The sequence below is a fragment of the Perissodus microlepis genome, chromosome 19, assembly GCF_051167445.1.
Source record: "Perissodus microlepis isolate ML-2025 ecotype Zambia chromosome 19, ASM5116744v1, whole genome shotgun sequence".
In the NCBI taxonomy this organism is placed as follows: domain Eukaryota; kingdom Metazoa; phylum Chordata; class Actinopteri; order Cichliformes; family Cichlidae; genus Perissodus; species Perissodus microlepis.
This window is the reverse complement of record NC_140479.1, coordinates 2,848,952-2,869,939: the sequence shown is the minus strand read 5'-3', so window position 1 is coordinate 2,869,939 and position 20,988 is coordinate 2,848,952. Positions and strand designations below refer to the sequence as shown.

The window sequence follows — 20,988 nt, the reverse complement described above, 5'->3', positions numbered from 1 at the left end:
TGTGTTAGTATTATGCGACGGTGTAAAACTAACACAACAGTAAAACATGGTGAAAAATAAAACAAAGACAGAATGAATGTTTTAAAGTATCCTAGGCAACTGAAGTGCTTTACCTTAAACAGGCTGCTGATGCTTGAAAACCCTCCAATGTGGCTGAATTAAAACAATTCTGCAAAGAATAGTGGGCCAAAATTCCTCCACAGCGATGAAAGCAGTTGCAAACGCTTGATTGCAGTTGTTGCTGCTGGGGTGATACAATCAGTTAATGTGTTTAACTGATTGTACTTTTTTACACAGGGCCAGGTAGGTTTGGAAAGCTTTTTCACTTAATACATGGGGTGGGGGGTAAACAGCTGTCGTAAAGATGTGACCCCTTTATTCAAAGGGATTAAAGTGACTCCTGCGTTTTTTGCTCTCTGCTGCTTGTCAGTCTCATCAGTTTCCTTGAGTGTTGTTAAAACAGCCAGTGTTTTTTTTCTATTAGCATCCATCAGGTTACCAGCTTGCAGTGGCGATGCATTTAGGTCGTATTTTAGCCACATGTTAAACATGCAAACTTCCAAATAAAGTGTTTCTTTTACATTTACTGCTGCCCATAATAATGGATATTTAATGATGTTGTTTTTCAAATGTTCCTGTTGTGGAGTGGACAGTCAGAGTATTTTCTTTGCCATACCAGTTAACTGTGGCCTGAGAGGGAAAATGAAATTTGCTCCTCCACCACCACCCTTTTCCTTGCTTTTTTGAGAAATCTCTGCCTGGGTTGTAAATTTTTTCCAATTCTTACTCATTCACTCCTTCTATCTTTCTCCCTCTTGTCTGAATTAATGAGATGGGGTTTGATCAGGGCAGCCAAGTGTTCAGTGGGAAATCTCACAGCCCGCCTTGTGTCCCGTAATAGAATTTGCATCTAATGCATACATAAATCAAACATCTTTCTGGACATTTTCATATGCATAATGTCATTTCATCCGGTTTCTTTCCAAGTGGGGAGCTGTGCTGGGCTGAGGGTGGGCTAGTGTTGGGTATGTTTTGGGCTGGGAAGGGGGTTATACGTAGGTGGCAGTGGGGTGTTGGTACAGAGAGGTTAGTTTGTTTTCATGTTCTTTTTTTTTTTTACTTCTCTCCTTCTGTTCCAGTTTCGTACTTTTTTGACTTTGTCTTAATGCTTTCAATTTATTTTGCTGACTGCGTAGCCATGGTGTGAAGCCATGCTTCGGAGATCTTTGGGGTTTGGTTGTCAGATATATGCATTGAGTTTAAAAAAAAGGCAATACATGTGGATGTGTGTGTACATCCTCACGCCGCCATCGGTGTGTGTGTCTGAGGCATGTTGATGGGTGTTCAGAAGCAGTAGCAGAAGCTGCTTCATCACATCGCTACCTTATTCTTGAGGGCTTTGTTATGTAAATGCAAGAGAAAAAACTAGTAGTTTCAAAGTGCTTTTTCTTCTCAAGGAGGTAGGGGATAAAAAAGAAGCAAGTGACAAGGTGTCTTGATTGTCCTTAGTGCTTTGCTAGTCTCGCACTAACAAGCCTTGATATTGTAGAAATTCCATTTGCAGTCATCTCAATTTGCATGTCTTGGACAGTTCTTATGCACACTATTAACTCTCCGTGCTTCCACTGCTGTGGAGACAGAACGTGAATGCACTGGACCAAATGTACAGTCAAGTGTCCAAGTTGTGTGGCAATAATAATAATAATAGTAACACATGCACACACACACACACACACAAATAAATGAATATGACTGTTCGTGACTGAGATTTGTGTATATATGATAGGAAACACCTGATATTGCATCACTTATTCCCTGATCATTCAAGCTTTTAAAGGTGACCTATTCTGCTTTTTCTTTGTTTAATGTATTGTTACAAAGTGAACATTAACATAAAACATGGTAAAAGCTTCAAAAAGTGCAATACTTGCATGTATGACCCAATATAGTAGGGGTACGGTTTCAGGTTGAGAGCCTTGAGCGGCATGTCCTGGGCAGCGAGCCACACCTGTCCTGGTGAATACTCCAGTGCCAGAGTACGATGATGGTCCGCGTACCTCTTGCTCTGAGCCGCTGTGCTTTCAGGATTGGTTCCAAGCCTGCTGGCGGTGTTCCCGATGGGATTGTGCGAGCTCAGGTTCTTAGGGGGAGTGGATATTCCAGAGTAGGGCTGGGCCATATCATACCGTTCACGGTAACACCGGTATAATTTTGGGCAACGATAGAAAAATGAAATATCGCAATAGAATATGGGTAAAACGCGCATGCGCAGTGCCTTTGTTTTCATTCGCACACGTCGGAAAAAGCATGGCGGCGAAAGCAAATCGTTGAATGAAACAACTTCAGTGGTGTGGAACTGGTTTAGCTTTCGTCCGTCAGATACACAACAAAGCACTATTTTTGGTAGCGCATGCTAGCGGGCCGTCGTTATTACCGTGTTGTTTGGAAAATACGGCACACTTAAAATCAATCCTTTGATTTTTCTGAAAATCGACAGTGTCCCTTATAATCCCGTGTGTCTTATGTATGAACTCTGGTTGTGTTTACTGACCTGGAAACGATTTTATGTACACGGCGCTCGAAAATCTGTCAAATGTTTCAGTACGACTTTGCTAAGCTATGAAGCCGCACCGCTTGATGGATTGTTGGAGCATTACGGCTATCGTAGGCAGGCGCCTCGCGGAGTGATACGTACTGTGCTTCAACATAATATTACCGTGTTGTGTGTGTATAACCTCTTTTTAAGTTTTGTGGATATTATACATGGTTATGCTGAGGATATGTCGGCCAATTTCCACTGGAAATGCCTTTTGCTTAAACTGTCAGCAAGGAATTTAAATTTTTATATAACTTTAATTCACATAAAACAGCTGCTTGTTTAAGTGAAAATACACTGATTTTTTTTTTTTTTTGCACTGATAAAGTTGTGGAGTTGTAAAGTATTTTGTCTAGTGTCAGTTATATCATCAGTTATATCATCAGTTATATCGTTATCGCAAATTTTCAAATGTATATCGTGATAAATATTTTTGGTCATATCGCCCTGCTCTATTCCAGAGAAGCGGGGACTAGTGATGGGATTTCCGGCTCTTTTTAGAGATCCGGCTCTTTTGGTTCGGTTCACTAAAAAGAGCCGGCTCTTTCGGCTCCGAACCGGCTCTTCAGGTTGTTTTGTTGCTTTAATTAATTTATTATTAACGATAATATAAAATTATGCACAAAAGGAATTACTAATGTAAAAAAAAGTGGTTTTATATGTTTATATATAAATATATACGGTGCGGTGGCACCTAGAGACAAAACACGTACAAACTCCAAAACACATTTCTAGCATGAACTGAACTTCCAAAGCAGAGCTACTAGATCACTTAAATTACACAATTGAAAGCATGTGTGTATTGTTTGTGTATTTATACACAGGAACTCATATATATTCATATAATTTAAAAAAAAGTTCATTTACCTGTTACTACCACACACCAAATCCGGTCATTGGTACTTGCTGGCTTGTGTAGCCACAAGATAACAAAAGCTCAACACTGCGCCCAGCATCCTGGAGCACTTCTGTTGTCTTTTGTACGTGTTTTGAGTTTTTATGTGCTTCTGAGTTTTTATGTGCTTCGGAGTTTGTACATGCTTCAGAGTTCGTACGTGATTTGAAGTTTGTATGTGCTTTGTCTGGAGGGGCGACCGTAAATATACTTTTATTTATTCACTCCACATAAAATGTAATAAATAAATCATATAATACAAAAATCAACTATTCACATTTCAACTTTTAGCTATTTAAATTTTCAGCTTTTTCCTTTTACAAATTTAAAGTGAAAACAACACAAAACACTGCAAACCACAACACAATTAAATATAAATTAAAATATGAAAACAAACAGAAGATGCACATTCTCTGTCATATGGGCCTGCATGAATAAACTTTCTGAATCCTTTATCATCTGCAACCGAAAATAGTTGTGGATGATTACTATACCTTTCTAATGTGACGTTGTTGTCCCTGGCTGTCTTTCTCTCTCTCTTCCTCCTGCTCTGTTCCTGTGCTACTGAGTGTAACTACCGCCCCTCCCCCCTCTGCCCAGCGTAAAACACAAGGCTCACGTGCAGAGTGAAGTAGAAAAAAAGTGCGAGAGAGAGGGTGAGAGAAAGAAAAAAAAAAAAAATAAACCCACGTGACGGCTCGCGATAAGGAGCCGGCTCGCGTCGTTCACGTCAAAGAGCCGGCTCTAAGAGCCATTTCGTTCGCGAACGACCCATCACTAGCGGGGACAGACCTGTGGCTGAGGAATTAAGGGAGTTGTGTACGTATTCTATCCAAGGCAACTGCTGTGACCAGGAGTTTGAGTTCTGAGAGGTGACACAGCTTACAGCAGCCTCAAGCTCCTGGTTCCGCTGCTCGGTTTTCCCATTGGTCTCAGGATGGTAACCAGAGCTGAGACGCACTTTGGCTCCTAGAGATGAGCAGAAAGTTTTCCAAGTTTGAGAGATGAATTGTGGGCACCTGTCAGAGGCTATTTTTTAATGGGACTGCCATGGAGTCTAAAACATGATCTACTAGGACTTTGGTAATTTCAGAGGCAGATGGGAGTTTACAAAGCTGAGCTGCTTTAGAGAATCTGTAAAGGATTGTAAATGACAGTCTAACTGTTAGATGGTGGGAGGCCGGTAACAAAGTCTAATGTGATGTGATAATGGCTGCGTGAGCAGCTGCAGGCACGTTATGCCGATCAGGAGGTCCAGTCCCCGGGTCAAGGTCTCCGAGAGGTCCTGTTAGAGAATAGAGGTTTCAGTGTCCCAGGTAAGATTTCCAATGTCCCAGGTAAGATTTCTGATAGAAGAGGTGGATGGTAGAATGTGCTCAGGGGTGGACTGATCTGAATCTTGGGAGGACTCTCAAGAGACAGTGTCTGCCTTAACATTCCTAGAACCTGGGCGATAGGAGAGATCAAGGAAAAACGGCTAAAGAATAATGTCAGGAAAAGAAAGCACAGAGTTGGAGCTTACCAAAAAGGACCCTTTCTTCACCTTGTTGGCTCCCTTCACCTTGCATGCCCAGTGTTTTCCACCAAGGTAGGCACTGGGGCACTTGCGATACTGTTGAAGTTCTGCTGGTCGTGGTGGGATCTGAAAATACCCCAGACCTGGGCCTCTGCCAGACATTCTCAGTGCCCTCTCACTGTGGGCAACTCCACACTGGGAAATATTGTATCCCCTCTCAAGGAGACTGATTCCAGAGCCTGTGCCTTGTGTTGATGTGATGCTCAATATCTATCTCCATACAGCACTCACAGGAGGATGGGCCAGTCTTGCTCCTTCATGCTGCATCCAACCAAGCCCCATGGGCCAAGGCCTGGTTCCCGGGTACTCTCCCTTGAGCGCCTAAGGCCTAACCCTATCCCAGGCAGGGTCAACTGGTCCCTTGCTCTCTTTTCCATAGGGGTTATCTGAAATACACTCCACAGTCATCCCCATCCCCAAAAGAAACAACCCAAAGTCTCTGAATGATCTTCATCCTGTGGCCCTCACCTCCCTGGTGATGAAGGCCATGGAGAAGATCATAAAACAGCACATCGTAAGAGCAACTGACCCCCTGATGGACCCACTCCAGTTTGCTTACTGTGCACGCAGAGGTGTCGATGACACAAAAATCTTCATCTTGGACTCCATCCACAAACATCTGGAGCTCCCCGACTCCTCCGCCAGACTTCTGTTTGCTGATTTCTCATCAACGTTCAACACTCTGCAGCCTCATATCCTGGCCACTAAACTTTCCTCCCAATTTCACCTGGATGATCAGCTAATCCTGTGGATATTCGACTTTTTGACAAACAGGACTCAGAAAGTGTCACGACCTGCGGGATCGGCAAGGCGCTGATCATAATCTCCCCACTCCTGGCTCTCCTTTTCTATCTCTCTCTCCCCCTCTCCCTCTCTCCCCTGTTTTGCCGGGGTGGAACTAATGGTGGGTTCACACCCTCGGCCCACGCCTTCCTGGATTGGGAACACCTGGGCCTCATCAGACCAGCTGGTATTTTAGAGGGAGGAGGTCAGCTGTTCAACGCTGGATTGTTGTGAAGACTCTAGTCAGTACACGTCGAGCCCAAGTTTCCCGTGCCTCAGAAAGTTAACGTGTGTCTCTGTGTTCTAGATTCCCCATCCCCGTGTTTCCCCGTGGGGAGTGTGGAAGGAGTGACTGGTCACTAGCGGAGAGAGAGAGGTTGGAGTGAGCGCGTGTGTGATTCCCGTTTGCCCTGGAGCCCTGCCTCTCACATCTTGTATATAGCACTATCCTCGCACTGTCTGTAAATACACTTGGTGAAGATCTTGTAAATAAACCGTCTCTGTTAAAACACAACTCCGGAGTCCAGTGAGTGGATCCTCAGAGCAACCCGTGACAGAAAGTTTGGGTCAACAACTCTCTTTGCTGTCTCTGTTCCACCTCCACTGGCTCCCCCCAGGGCTGTGTGCTCTCCCCCCTGCTCTTCATCCTCTACATCGATGACTGCAGATCCACACAGACCAACTGTCACCTGGTTAAATATGCTGACGACACAGTTCTCCTGTCACTGCTGTCAGGCCCCTCACAACATCACGGGCCCGCTCTGCAGGAGTTTGTAGAGTGGTGTGACAGCTCCAAACTTGAACTGAACGTGAGCAAAACCAAAGAGATGGTGGTGACCTTCTCCAGTAGGCAGAGGGATCTGGCTGCTTCAGTCACGGGAAGCCAGTGGAGGGAGTTGAGGAGTACAAATACCTGGGAACCATCTTTGACAACCTCCTGAGATTCTCTGCCAACACAGAGGAGATTCTCAGGAGGTGCCACCAACGGCTATACCTCCTTAGGAAACTCAACTCCTTTGGAGTCAGCACAGCCATCATGATGACTTTTTAATATGCCTTCCTGGAAAGCATCATGACCTTCTCCATCACCTGCTGGTCCCACTCCCTCAGCCTTCAGAACAGGAACAGACTGCAGCACACTGCATCAGTGTGCTCTAAAATCATTGGCCTGTCAGAACTCTGGCTCAGGTTTTCAGCCAACAGGCCCTCACTGTGTGTTCACACCGAACGCGATGGACGCGAACAAAACGCCCCAAACGCCCCTAATTTGACGCGTGCACATTCGCGTCTCAACGCGTGTCCAAGAAAAATCCATAGCGCGTGAACCGGAAATGTGGGAGGAAGTTGTGCCAGACCGGCATCTTTGCAAGATGGCAGCTGTCGAGCTAGCGCTTGAAGAGAGAGTCTCCCTTCTCTATGTACTGTGGAGAGCAGAGCAGCGGCGTAAAAGACGTCCTCGCCGTACCTGGGTCCATCAGGTCCTCCAGAGGCGTGAGCAGTTTGGTGAGTTTCACCACTTGCTCCAGGAGCTGCGCCTGGATGACGGCCGATTCCAGCGATATCACCGTCGGCCAGTTTGAGGACCTGCTTTCCCTCGTCGGTCCCAGCATCGCCCGCCTAGACACCAATTACAGGCGCTCAATCCCACCTGCAGAGCGCCTGTCCATCTGCCTGAGGTTAGTAAAAGTATTTAATACGGTAGTCCTTTATTGATACCTGTGCTAATATGCTAAACCATCCATTTATACACTGCTAACATGGATGTGCTATGCTAACAGTGAATGCTCTCGGTGTTTACTGATAGCAAACTGTGGTACGGAGACGACTGTTTATAATATTTCTAGTGATACTCAGAAGCTCTCATCAAGTCCCGATTTAATTCGATTTATGCTGTTATCAGTGTTTGCATTGATAGCATGGCTGTGGTGTCATATCAATGTATGCGCTCGGTGTTTGCTGATATCAAACTGTAGCATTAGGACCACTGAGTTAACCTTTGTTGTGATACTCACTCCTTTTTATTTAGACCTGGTTTAATTCTGGGACAGTTGAATATTTGTATATAATCCTCGCAGCTGTCAGACTCTAACAGGGGTCACCAGCCTTTATTAAAACAGAGTTAGATAAAACTGAACAGTTTGGTTCATCTTTAGTTACATGGTTCTATCTTGATAAGCTGTCTTATCACAGATTAATTTTTAAAAAATATTAATGATTTAAGCAAGGAAAGGGCTACATGTCAACATACAACTCTTTATTTCTATTAATGTCTTACTTCATTCCTACCTGATTGACATGTTTAGGAATTATGAGTGATTGGCTCACTGTAGTTGTAAAAGTTGCTACCAATCAAATTATGATATGTTAAAGTTAAAACAAAACACAACTGTTTTAGATATGATCTAATATACAATTTGTAATTATCCTTATAATTACAAAATGTTTTATGTAAGATTTAAGTTTTGTGATTTAAATCTGACATCACAAAAGTATTTTGGAATTTGAATAATGTATTTTGTAACTGCAGTACACATAATACTAATTTTGAACAATTTTGTCCAGGTTCCTTGTCAGATTCCTGGTTCCAGGTTCCTGAGCCAGATCACCCCCCAGGTAGCGACGGCCATCTGGGACTGTCTAGTGGACGACTTCATGGCTGTGCCTTCACCTGGAGACTGGCGATCCATCACAGAGGGATTCCAGGAGCTCTGGAACTTCCCTCTGTGCTGTGCAGCTCTGGATGGGAAGCACGTCCAGACAAAGGAACCCCATATATCATATAGGAGACACACACATTGATATACACTAAATATTTATTCCATTTCTTTTTTTGTGGTGCCCAAATTTATGCACCTGCTTGATTTTGTTTAAACAATTATTGCACACTTTTTTGTAAATCCAGTAAACTTCTTTTCACTTCTCAAGTATCACTGTGTGTGTCTCCTGTATGATATATTTAACTGACATTTTTTATTGTAACAACCAACGATTTATACAGGAAAATAATGTCTATTAACAAGGTTGCCCAAACTTTTGCATCCCACTGTATTAGTATATTTTGTCATTAGTATAATATGAAATAAATTCTATATGTGTCAAGTCGTGTGCCAACATTTGCTGTGTAGTAGAACTGAGACATTAGTCATTATAAAAATTAATTTGAAATAATATTAAAATTCTCACACAGAAAAACATTAAACATAAATATATAAAATATAAGTATTTACAGAGAGACAGGAATAAAAAGGACCCAGCTGCTCTCCAGAGCAGGAACAAGGCTGAGGAGGAAATGCTCCATTGGAGACTGGTGTGGCCTCTTCAGGAACACCAGGATGGCGAGCTCCAGCACCGATGGACCGTCCTGGGACCCGTCCCTCATCTGCCTCGGAGCCGTCCTCCTCTGTGGGCCTGTAAAACAGCACAAAACAAAGAAATGAGAAGGCTGCTACTAGATTTTAATTTCAACATTGAAAAAAACAAAACAAAAACAGGATATAATCAGATTGGTTGTAGATATTTAGTAAAGGTGATTACAAGGCAATCCCACCGACTAAAAAGGTATCAGTGCTGCTGTACATACCTGTGGGTGCAGCAGCAGGAGCTCAGGGACTGGGGAAGCTCTGCTGCAGAATCAGTTGGCTCTATCAATACAGTATTAAATGTTAACATGTTGAATATAATCAGAGAAAGTATATACAGTGGTCCCTCATTTATTGCAGCAGGGGTTCTCAGAATAACTAGCCCCTGGTCACGCACTTTATACACTGTTTTCCCCACACACATGAACATTGGTCACAGTTCTCACAATTGATTCTCACAGTGCAAACCTTTGTAGAATGCAAAACGTAAAAGTATTATTATGCCGCGGTTTGTCTTCATCTGCCTGCCACTTTCGTGCGCCTTTTTCCCTCGCGGTGCAGGTGTCTATTTCCGAATGAGGCTCATAGTTATGGGTATTTTTGTGCTGTTTTTTCTATTGGATGTGATGGTTAACAAAACCAAACATGATAAATTTGGCAAGCGCAGGAGACACAACACGGAGGAGATTTGTCAATCAGGCTGCAGAATGCAATGCTGTACGGTGCAAAAAAAAGAAAAGAAAAAGAAAATCAGCGAAAAAGCGAAGCAGTGACGGATGAGCGGGACCACTGTGTGCTGTTTATTAATAAACAAAATATATTCCTAAATGACAACATGCATAAAAGCAGAACGGTATTTGTACGTCAGTGGGAAAATAGCGGTGGCTTGCTAGCTTTTGTGCGGCTTCCTCGGGTCAGCGAAAACTTTCAAAAGAGAAATGAATGAACTTACCAGGTTGCCCGATCTCTTCACATATCTTCCTCCAAGCTCGTCCTTTATATTCCTGTCTCGGTACAGAAAGCAGCTGGTGTCGTACAGCTCCAGGTTGTTTGCTACGGCGCTGATTAGCCTTCCTTCCATTGAAGTATGAAGGGCTTTGGCTGGATCTGCCCCTTTGACCTAGGTCACAGCCACGTCACCAGGCTCCTGATTGGTTGTCGCGGCGTGATTTGACGCTGGAGTTCAGATTTTTCCAACTCGAGCGGTAGACGCGTGACGCGCGTATGCACAAAATGCAACACAAAAACTCACGCGCGTGTTTTTTTTCGCGAGGCAAACGCTCCAAACGCGCTAGACTGACGCGAGTTTCAGGCGTTTTCGCGTTTTCGCGTCGCAAATCTGCTTCCGAATTTTCGCGGGAGCCGCAATCGCGGGTCATCGCGCCTTTCCATTGACTTTACATGTAAACCTGACGCTCTGGCCGCCTCTATCGCGTTCGGTGTGAACACACCGTCAGACAGGCAGCCAAAATCATCAACGACCCCTCTCACATTCTTCACCCCGCATTTCAATGGCAATGCCTCCGCTGCATTTCCTGCAGGACTGAGAGGAGGAGGAGCGCCACCTTTGTCCCCAAAGCCACTCTGCTTTTTAACTCCAGCTGATAAGAACATTTCCCACACCAGAAACATAAACTACACTCTTTTATACTGCCGACACTTTACTTACTTTTACTCACTTACAATTATTTACTCACCTTCCAGTCACTTTAATTTTAAAACTGTATATACTGTATATTCTGTGTATTTATTATCTCACTCTTATTGCCTGTTCTTATTGTCCTTATCTTCAACGTCATGCTGCTCTGTTGTTTGTTAATTGCCCCTTGGGGATAAATAAAGTCTTCTGATTCTGATTCTGATTCTGGGATCAGTGGGACACACAAAGTCCATGAGGTGGTGATTCAGGAGAATTTCTTTTTCTATTCTTGGCTTTTTATTAAGTCACATGATAAATCAGGCACACACCCACCTATCTGCACACCACCTGTATATATGTGTGTGTTTTGCTGAATCATGTTCAGTGATGTGTTAAAGCCAGCCCTGATGCCAGTGCAGCAGCACTTAGCTGTGGTTGTCTGTGATGGTGTGTTACATGCTGCAGGATCTTTGCATTGACCCTGACACAGCCAGCCTGGCTGCTCTCTAATTTAATGTGACGAGGATGTGTCCACTCCCATAAATAATGGAGAGAGCTGGCAGCACCGTCTCTGTGTTTACACTGTGATTAGTTGTCGCCTCAATTCTCTTTGATACTAATTAAAATGTAATGTATTTTCATTTATTTTGCTCATCTGAACAGTTGCCACACAAATCATCAAGTAGTAAACAGTCCTAAGCTCAGCTGGCTGTACTATGTGTGTCAGCAGAGACACAGGGAAACATCTACAGCTATATATTTGTTCTTACAGTTCACATATTTATATATGAGTACACCGTGTATACAAACTGCATGTAGGCATATAGTGTAGACAACATGTTGATATGTCGAATGGTGCCTCCGTCTTACAAGCTGGAATTATTAGTGGCTGAGCTGTCCCATTGTTAAAGTTTCACAAATTCCACATTTAGAGCACAAATGGTGACGGCACAGGTTCCTCAGAAGTGTGACAACACTGTTGGACTGATGGGACAATTGCATTTTTGGTTTCACTCAGTGGTTAGTTTTAAGCAGGTCTTGCATCTTTTGGTGCCTAAATATCAACAAATCGTTGTTTTTTTGAGGTTGACTCGCTTAAAAGCACTTGTTTGATTTAAGCATTTAATAGCACTTCGTTAGGCTTAAGCAGTATAGATGTTTGTTGTTGGGTGAAATCCAGAACAATAACATTGCACACTGAAAATGTATCCTTACCCAGTGCATTAGCTTTTTACCAAAAGTCCAAAGTTATGGATCAATGTGATAATCCATCGATTCTGACACAATGGTGGTATGTGATGCTGAGGCAATGACAATAGTCTGGTGTAGATACAAACTGCTGTGTAACAAAGTTTTTAGCTTTAAGGAATGCAGGTAAGTGACTGAATGTTTTTGTCTCTCTGTGATTATTTATTACTACCAATACAATGTGTTCAATAAGATACATGCATCACAGTTCAAAGGAATCAAGTTTAAATGTCTGACAGCTGAAAGGTTTCTGAGGTTAGTAAAGAATGCGTATTTACTTTTACATTCATGCTGTTAGCTAAAACGTGGACCACACTCAGTATTTGTTTTATCAAAGTAAAAACTTTAAGGTGATCAATTATCTTCTATTAAGGCATAAAACAGAAGTCATTTTGTTAAATGTCATATAACATTTTAATATGAGAATTGTCCAAATTATACTGAAGAGTCATGATATTGAGATGTAACACACACTGGTATTATGAAGTAGCTCAGGAACTTATACTGAAGTGGAAGTTGTGGTTACTATCTGACAGACTCTTTTCCCATTTGATGTCCAGCACAGCTATAAACGAAATACAGATTGTGATGTTGTCCGCACGCCTCAAAAATTATACTCAGATCAAGTGCAAGTTAAAGTTCAAGTAAAGGTTGCACAGCAACATCAACACAACACATAGAATCTGCTAAAACAGAGTGAGAACAACCCAAGGCCTCCATGATGAATATGATTCATTCACTTCTGTGGCACTATCTGAGAAAGCAGTGCTATGTGAAGTATGTGAAGTATACAGTAGTGTACGGGACTGATGTGTGTAGTTAGTGGTATTTGCATGTTCTTTTAACTGATATTATAAAGAACAGAAATAGGCTCTTAGCCTGAGCATTCATGTATATGTTTGTGTCTTTAGTAAAAAGGGCCCTACCAGTGTAGTGCATTTGAATATCGGTAACTGTGTCTCTCGAGGGTTGTTGTACTGGACACTCCCAAAGTGCATGCAGAGTGAAATGCTTTGCATCATCACATTCATCCAGGACTACCCAGGCATTTGCACATTGCTTAAACAGCTAGACAACATCCCCTTCAAAACACAGCCTGAAATCAGGACTATGAGGTGCACTACGTTTAACTGGCTCTGTTGGAGGCTCGCCTTTCTCCCACAGTGGGCTGAAAATATTTCTATCCATGCGGCTAAGATACTTTACACACTCCACTTGACATTTTTGGCATTTTGAGCTGAAGCCAGTGACCATAAATTTTATATGCTAGATTTCAGTTCAGCTTGCACTAGACTTCACAGTCAATGGTAAACGAAGTCAACTCACACAAACAAAAGCCAGATGACTGCTCAATTGTGAAATTAAACACAAAAAAGTAAGCAGGAAGAGACTGTGTAAACACGTTTTCCATTTCAACAGCATTTTTCTTGACCACATTTAGAAAACACCAACAGTTGGATGAGCCTTCGCCAAGTGTACCGTCTCTGTCTGTCAATATCAGCCATCTCCACAATTGCCATCAATTGTTCTAACAGCGTCCAGCAGCTCCAAAAATGTACACGTCTTCTCCTTGTCTACTGCCAGAGCCATATGTGAGCCTGACAACTTCACTGGTGAAGGTTGGCTTCCAAATCCTTCTCTCAAGATGTTCTCCTCTTTGCCATAGCTGAGTGGATGCAGTGAGATGGAACCCGAGGCGGAGCAGCTGTAAAGGCAGGTGTTGGCCAACATGGAAGATGCTGCATCTTTGACTGGACATGCCGTGCTTTCAACTCAGTCAGCTGCTGGAGAACATCTGGGCGTTGCTGGTTGAAGCTCTGTGATGACTAGAGCAGTCTGTACCAGACCATTGTGACATGTTGGATGCCTGTGCAATGACAAAGAGGCATCTGTGAGATTGGAAGAACAACAGGCCCACTAATGATTGTACACAGGTTCAGCTGACTTGGATTTTTCAAGGTTGACAGTAGTAGCTCCATACTGCAGCTGGCACGATCTGTGTTCCAGTCAAACAAAACCATGGTATCACTGATGATACAGTATTCCATTACGTCACAGCACCCAGCTAAAATTGAATGGGCTGCTACATATATAATGCCTTTCTACTCTCCCCAACCCCCGGCCCACAGACCGGTACTGGTCCGTGAGTCATTTGGTACCGGGCTGATAGAATTGTGGCTCAGGTGTGAAATTTATGGTTTTCAAGGTTTTTATCGGTTTTATCATTATTTTTTTAATTGTCTTTATCATTTAAAAAAAAAAAAAAACAGGTTTCCCTGGGTTTTTCCCGTGTCTTATGAATAAATCTTGTTTTTTTTTGGTACCAGTACTGGTTTTATTTTGTTGTATTTATGCGTGACACTTTAAAGGCCGATCCATGAAAATATTGTCAGACATAAAGTGGTCCGTGCCGCAAAAAAGGTTGGGGACCGCTGTCATAGACCCAATTGTTCTTACAGCACTCTGATCTATTCCTCAACACATCTAAAAGTTACACTCTGATGAGCACTTTGGGGAAACTCAGGGCTCAACACCTTGCCCAAGGCTACTTCAGCACATGGACTGGAGGATTCCACTCTACCACCTGAGCCACAGCCACTCCACATGCAGCTGTATATACACCAGAAACACATAGCTGTTAATGGTGTATACAATAAAGACTTAGCACAGTGTGTAGGAGTGATTTTTCAGACGAGATGATCCGCAAACTTCTCCAAAGTACCTTAAGTAGGAATAGAACTTCTAGTTAAGGGTGTAAATCCTTGCTTTGCTTCTTTGTTAAACAGTTACTCAATACAAACATTTAAATACTGTTTATGCAACACTGCTGTATTAGTGCACAAAACAGCACATAATTGTGAAAATGTGCCTAATTAATTTTCAATCCACATTTTCTACACCGTACATTATTTGTGATTAAACACTCTGATTATCTGTTGACCTCTTGGCTTGTTCAATCGCCCCTCCCCAGACTACTTCACTGAAAAATAGCCCTGCTGTGAATGCAGCTGTGTAGTTGTTTAGAGATGAGGTGTTTGGGGGACACTCGAAAGGTGAATTATGTGTAAACAACAGAGTCGTTAGAACAGTAGTACTATAGTGGTAGTAGAGTCAGAGTATTTGCAGGTCTACGGTGTTTGTAGCCGTTCTGGTATTCTTTGATGATAACGATGAATATACAGTAAACATGAATTAAACTTTGTTATACCACTTCTGACAGTAATCAGTTGGTACGTTCAGAGATACACAAACACTGGACAAACTCTGGGTTTCAAGTGACATGTTACTTCCTTTCCATTACACAAACAACCTTCTAGAGATGTAAGCTAAATATTCACTTTTAAGTGCTTCTTCCACAGTGTCAAAGCACATATCAGAATGTGCAGGTAGATTTATCAGGGGCAGCCAGTCGTGCAGGCGTCCCCCAGTCAGGTAATGAAGCGAATATACCAGGCGACTGGTCAGAGAGGCCCAGGCTACTTAATGACAGCCAATATCTCCGAGTCTGGCGATGAGAAAGGCTTGAAATATTTGCTCAGGAGACTCGCTGCAGGTTTCAATCTCACCGCAAATCCATTTATATGTTTGCCTGCTGATTTATGGCCTTATTTTAACTGTCTTCTACATGCAAATGTGCGGCAACTGCTAAAGAAATATACATAATGTGATTCTCAGGGTCATCCCTCCAGCCTGTCAAGCTGAGGAGCTAGATGGTATGTTTGGAAGTGGAGCTCAGGGGGAATACGGCAAGTGTGTGTGTGTCTGGGTATGGGGGTGGTTGTGTAGGGAGAGTGTGTGTATGTGTGTGCGTCTGTTTCAAGAAGGAATGTGTGTGTGGTGGTGGTGTTGCAGGTGGCGTATTTGGCCTTATTCCTCCCTGGACCTCATCTGAATAAAGCCCCCATAAAGCTTTTGGTTGGTATTCATTGGCCCTTTCCTCACCGCTATCAGCTACACAATTAGATCCCATGATCCACTGCTCCTCATAGAAAACCACAAGTAGGACTGCAATTTAATTAAATGTCTAAAACTCAATGTCTAAAAGCACATGTAAATATATAAGTAACTATTTGATCATCTCCATTGCTGTTTGGTGAAATGAGGACCCTATCATAGCTAATTTAGAATTAAATTGAGTCGAGTTTCAGTAAATCATCTAGCCATTTTTTTTTTGTCCAGCTACATACTGGAAGTGTTTGCTTCCTCCTGTCCTACACAGGAGATACCGATTTGAAAATGATTCCCAGGCAGGCAATTATGATCGTATATCCTGACACGTGAAAAGCAACTTTATTAAAGATATCTGTCATGGCATCTCCTCTGCCAGTCTCCTGGCGTGGACATGACAAAGTAGATTCATCAATTAAGGCCCAGCAATTGCATTAGGTGTGATATTAGACTGCCTTTACATTTTCTTTCACATTATTTTACACATTTTTCACACTGCAGTATATGTTAATAAGGAACCTCAGGCAGGGCCAATAATGCTCTGGGGAAAAGTGCTTAAAGTCTGGTTTATACCTGTGATCCTGGTCTTCAGACAGAGGAAGGCACAGCTACTCTTTTTACCATGTTAACATGCTACATACTGGTTTTCATTCGTAAATTGCAGAGAAAACCATAAACATTTTGGCTGTGAAGTACAGGCAACAGCAGAATGCTTCCCTACCGTTTAAACCAAAATTGTAAAAAGGACTGTTCCATTAACCCCCGTAAATTGATTTTCTAAGCATTATGTACAAACTTGCTAGTTACCTTGATCAATAAAATAAATAAAAAAAACAGTCAATCAATAAACAAATGAAAGCTTGATTGCTTTTTAAGCAGGTGTTAGGGACCCACCCATTAACCATGGGGTTAGTGAACATCCACGAGCTACATCCATCAAGTGATGACAACGGTGTGTTAGTGCAGTTTCAGTCGAAGAATTGGGTGGGGGTTGGGTTGAGGTGGGCTGCCACAAACGATTATTTTGATAGTCGACTAGTCACCGATTATTTTTGCGATTAGTCGACTAATCAGATCATCATCCATTGGACGTAAAACGTACAGCTTACTGCACCAGCAGCATCTGCTCTTATATAACTATCAAGAGCTTACAGCTTTAAGTGTTTAAGGTATGTGCTAACTAACAATAAAGACAAGATGATAGTTTATTAAATTTTAATGAAATTTGCAGATTGTTTCGGTGAAGTTTAATAAACTCCTTGCTGTCTAAAATATAACAGGACACCGGAGTATATTCTCGAGCATCTCACACTTCTGATAATCAGCTGTCTTTTTGACGTTTATTCAGATGTGTGAAAACTATAACTTTAATCTCAGCCAAACCGATTTACTCAGGAACAAATAAAATACTGAAAAAAGACAAACGATAACATTTTTAAGTTATCTAAGTGACTTATATATGTTTAACCTGAGTAGCGAAAGACGGCGGTGGGTTTGAAAACGATTTGCCGGGAGTCCGGTGATCTCACGGCTCTCGTGAGCCTTGAACCCCGGATAGCTATCGAGCTAGTGGGTAACAGACGTCTCCGAAAACCTCGGAGCGCTTTTGAAAATATGTGGTGTCTTGATAAACTGAGCAGATATTTGAGGTTTACACAGCTACATTCTCGCCTGAAAATATGCTAAACGTTTATTTTGTGACCCAGAAAGAATAATAAGAGTAATATTAAAACTAACTAGCTGCCGCCATTGTTGGAAACTGAGCTGGGCTGCGCTATGAATTCTGGGACACAGCTTCTTCTTATTCGGGGTTTAACGGCAGCTGGCATCCTTGTACAGGGAGTGCAGAATTATTAGGCAAATGAGTATTTTGTCCACATCATCCTCTTCATGCATGTTGTCTTACTCCAAGCTGTATAGGCTCGAAAGCCTACTACCAATTAAGCATATTAGGTGATGTGCATCTCTGTAATGAGAAGGGGTGTGGTCTAATGACATCAACACCCTATATCAGGTGTGCATAATTATTAGGCAACGTCCTTTCCTTTGGCAAAATGGGTCAAAAGAAGGACTTGACAGGCTCAGAAAAGTCAAAAATAGTGAGATATCTTGCAGAGGGATGCAGCAGTCTCAAAATTGCAAAGCTTCTGAAGCGTGATCATCGAACAATCAAGCGTTTCATTCAAAATAGTCAACAGGGTCGCAAGAAGCGTGTGGAAAAACCAAGGCGCAAAATAACTGCCCATGAACTGAGAAAAGTCAAGCGTGCAGCTGCCAAGATGCCACTTGCCACCAGTTTGGCCATATTTCAGAGCTGCAACATCACTGGAGTGCCCAAAAGCACAAGGTGTGCAATACTCAGAGACATGGCCAAGGTAAGAAAGGCTGAAAGACGACCACCACTGAACAAGACACACAAGCTGAAACGTCAAGACTGGGCCAAGAAATATCTCAAGACTGGTTTTTCTAAGGTTTTATGGACTGATGACATGAGAGTGAGTCTTGATGGGCCAGATGGATGGGCCCGTGGCTGGATTGGTAAAGGGCGGAGAGCTCCAGTCCGACTCAGACGCCAGCAAGGTGGAGGTGGAGTACTGGTTTGGGCTGGTATCATCAAAGATGAGCTTGTGGGGCCTTTTCGGGTCGAGGATGGAGTCAAGCTCAACTCCCAGTCCTACTGCCAGTTTCTGGAAGACACCTTCTTCAAGCAGTGGTACAGGAAGAAGTCTGCATCCTTCAAGAAAAACATGATTTTCATGCAGGACAATGCTCCATCACACGCGTCCAAGTACTCCACAGCGTGGCTGGCAAGAAAGGGTATAAAAGAAGAAAAACTAATGACATGGCCTCCGTGTTCACCTGATCTGAACCCCATTGAGAACCTGTGGTCCATCATCAAATGTGAGATTTACAAGGAGGGAAAACAGTACACCTCTCTGAACAGTGTCTGGGAGGCTGTGGTTGCTGCTGCACGCAATGTTGATGGTGAACAGATCAAAACACTGACAGAATCCATGGATGGCAGGCTTTTGAGTGTCCTTGCAAAGAAAGGTGGCTATATTGGTCGCTGATTTGTTTTTGTTTTGTTTTTGAATGTCAGAAATGTATATTTGTGAATGTGGAGATGTTATATTGGTTTCACTGGTAAAAATAAATAATTGAAATGGGTATATATTTGTTTTTTGTTAAGTTGCCTAATAATTATGCACAGTAATAGTCACCTGCACACACAGATATCCCCCTAAAATAGCTAAAACTAAAAACAAACTAAAAACTACTTCCAAAAACATTCAGCTTTGATATTAATGAGTTTTTTGGGTTCATTGAGAACATGGTTGTTGTTCAATAATAAAATTATTCCTCAAAAATACAACTTGCCTAATAATTCTGCACTCCCTGTACGTGCAGTGCTGCCATCTTCTGTTTCAGTCCGTTATTACACTCTTAAATCCTACTACTTATTCCTGCGTCTTTTGGGATCTTACAAAGCTTCAAACGACGCGTCGATTATTAAATTAGTCATCGACCATTTTGATAGTCGATGTAATCGTGACTAGTCGACGTAATCGTGGCAGCCCTAGCTGGGGTGCAGGTAGTTTAAGAAAAAAACTAAACATAACTGGATATTCTCCATGCCAGTGAATGAGGAAGCAGTGACAAAATACTACAGAATTTCTGTCTTTGAATTTGTAAGTTTGTTCATGAAAAAAGAAATGAACAGTCGTAGTTTCATGTTAACAAAGAGAAACAGAAAATCAATTATTTTTTCCTGATCTAACCCACTGATGGGACCACTATGATTGCCGCATCGCTTGTGTCACATCATCCCTGCAACACAATCTTTGTGGCATGTTGGCCAGTCATGCACCTCTTCATACTTTTAACTTGGTGCATTGCATGCAGCTGCTGAGCTGGTTTGAAGACACAAGTGTACGATTTACTACTACTTTAATGATATTCCAGCTTAGAAGCACAGACACATACTGACATACAAAGGGAGATGTGCGAAAGGTTTGAGGAAGATGAACTCCCGCAAGGCAGGACCAGGACCAGACAACATCCCTGGATGGGCCCTGAGAGCATACAGAACAGAACAGAACAGAAGAATACAGAACATCTCGACTCAACAACGCCAGAGTCGGTGGCTCCATTGGTGCTGGAACTAAATCTACTTCCAGGCCCCAAGACATAAAGGGAAAGACTCTTCTGTGTGCCGCTGACCCAGTGGAGTTTAATAGTAAGACTGTAGTGTACGAGTCAGCCCATGAAATGAGTACTTTTCCCTTTTCTGAGTCTGTTAGAAGGAGCACTGAGTCTTCTGCTGCAAAGCCGACTAATTTAAGCCCTGCTTTTTGTAAGCTGACTCATTCAAAGGCTGGATTGTGTTTCTCTGAATTGTCTCATGATTTAGACCTCTCTGCGTTGAATCATATCTGTTATTAATCTCTGTCTCTCTTGAAAGCCTGGTTCTGCTGGAGGTTTCTTCCTGTTAAAAGGGAGTTTTTCCTTCCCACTGTCGCCAAAGTGCTTGTTGGGTTTTTCTCTGTATCTATTATTGTAGGGTCTACCTTACAATATAAATCACCTTGAGGCGACTGTTGTTGTGATTTGGTGCTGTATAAATAAAATTGAATTGAATTCTTGTGTTTCTGAGACGACCACTGTTAAATATCAGATATGTTTGTTCGAGCTGGGAACTAATATAGTTTCTTTGTTTTTGAACCACCAAAGAGTAAAACAGTCTATGAGAGATCTGTTGCTGAACCTGTATTTCAAAGACTGTGCTTTTCAGTTGGAGACTGTTTGTGGTGCTGAGCTGGCCCTTCCAGCAACTGATGGTGTTTCTCGGCCAGCAAATTTAAAAACTGTAACAGTTGCCCAGCCAGAATCCCCAGAAGGTGTTTGCTGTGGTTCACTGCTGAATTCCCCAAAGACTGCTTATTG

At 42.5% G+C, this 20,988-nt stretch overlaps 1 long non-coding RNA gene and 1 pseudogene across 1 annotated transcript; one reads left to right on the top strand and one right to left on the bottom strand.

Annotated features, from left to right (window-relative positions):
• Window positions 1-4,978: 4,978 nt before the first annotated feature.
• On the top strand, window positions 4,979-6,627 carry LOC146365188 (uncharacterized; annotated as a pseudogene).
• A 2,548-nt stretch (window positions 6,628-9,175) lies between these two features.
• On the bottom strand, window positions 9,176-10,310 carry LOC146365187 (uncharacterized). Its single transcript, XR_014798689.1, has 3 exons — window positions 10,162-10,310; window positions 9,431-9,491; window positions 9,176-9,258 (listed from the first exon to the last, which is right to left on the bottom strand). It is a non-coding gene; the product is annotated as an uncharacterized LOC146365187 (long non-coding RNA).
• Between the last annotated feature and the right edge of the window lie 10,678 nt (window positions 10,311-20,988).